This window comes from Talpa occidentalis, unplaced genomic scaffold (genome assembly GCF_014898055.3).
Source record: "Talpa occidentalis isolate TD23 unplaced genomic scaffold, MPIMG_talOcc4v2.1 talOcc4.13, whole genome shotgun sequence".
Lineage (NCBI taxonomy): Eukaryota > Metazoa > Chordata > Mammalia > Eulipotyphla > Talpidae > Talpa > Talpa occidentalis.
The window spans coordinates 17,609,885-17,611,265 of NW_023601322.1; the positions used below are offsets into that span (position 1 = coordinate 17,609,885).

The following is a 1,381-nucleotide window of genomic DNA, read 5'->3' on the forward strand; positions in this document are numbered from 1 at the left end:
AAGCTTTAGTCAATGCTTATTGTATTAGTCTAGATGCCAGCACTGCCATGTGTTGTGCATATTCTGATTTAATTAAAATAAAAGGTTGAACTGCACAGCATCAATTGTTGTCAATTGTGGTTCACTGGAGGTGAAAATAAAGTTGTGCTCTTGCTTGAAAAAAAATTTTTTCTGACTTCCACCATCACAGACCTGCTAGGTTCTTTTGTACCTTTGTGCCCTTGGCTCCTGGCAGTAGCTCCACATAGCTCCTTTCTCCCTCACCTTGGACCTTTTTCATATTCACCCATCAACCTGAGTTTTGACAGATCAGTTTGCTTTTCCCTCCAACCTGTGGGAATGGGATTGGACTCTTCCGGAAGTCAGAGAATCCGCATCAGCCAGCATGCAAGTCCAGGCTATTGCCCATCAGTTCTGTTTGTTTCTGACTTTTGTGGCCTTGGTTTCAGCATGCTGTGGGCACAGTGAGCTGCTTCCCTGAATGGAGTACAAGGACCCCAGCACCACCAGCCTTGGGGCTTCCAAGAAAACAAAGTAAAACCAGATGTAGAGCAGGTGGCCCAGCTCCCCATGCTGGAACTTGTCATGATGAGCCATCAGGGAAAAGAGTTCATCCCTGGAGACCTGACCCACAGGGACCACAAGCTGTAGGACAAAGTGGAAAGGGTGCCAGGGAAGAAAGGCAACCACCACCCACAGGCAGGCCCTGAAGGACCCCATGCATATCATGAAGTTGTCCAGGAGGTATCAGCTCTCTCCCCGGAGTATTTCCAGAATTGGGACAAGAAAGCGTGGACTCCAAGAAGGTCCTCAGTCAACATGTGGATGAACCCGCACACCACAAATCACGATGGGACAGTCGCTGCCAAGTACCCAGTGGGATGACTACAGCACAACCTGACAGCAGCCACATGGTCATAACTAAGACCCCAGAGGTGACGAAGAGGCCAGTCAGGAGATGCCAGGTGGAATAGTCATTAGCACAAAGTTGTCCAGCTTCAAGGGCTGAGGCCAATATGGGTTCCGGGGGCTAGAGTGGGTGGCCATGTCTTGTGAGCTGGTGGCCACCAGCATATTCGCAGCCATCTCTCTCACTGGTCTTTCTAGGCTGGCAAGTAGTCTATCTCCTAGGCATTTTTTTTTTTACTTATTTATACATACAAGAACTGAGGTGCAGGGGGTGAGAGGATTCACGAGAGACAGAGTAGGGAACAGAACAGGCAGACTGACTGAAATACACTGCTGAGGGGAGCAGCGGATGAGACAGGAGAAGTCTGCTGCACCATGTGGATCAGCTCCCTGGCATGGATCAAACTCCTGCCATAGCGCCTTGTGATAGCTTGAAAGTGCTGAGACTTTAGCCCCTGCACCACCAGGGAGG

At 49.7% G+C, this 1,381-nt stretch overlaps 1 pseudogene; it reads right to left on the reverse strand.

Annotated features, from left to right (window-relative positions):
• Positions 1-408: 408 nt before the first annotated feature.
• LOC119242779 (3-beta-hydroxysteroid-Delta(8),Delta(7)-isomerase-like) lies at positions 409-1,047 on the reverse strand (annotated as a pseudogene).
• Between the last annotated feature and the right edge of the window lie 334 nt (positions 1,048-1,381).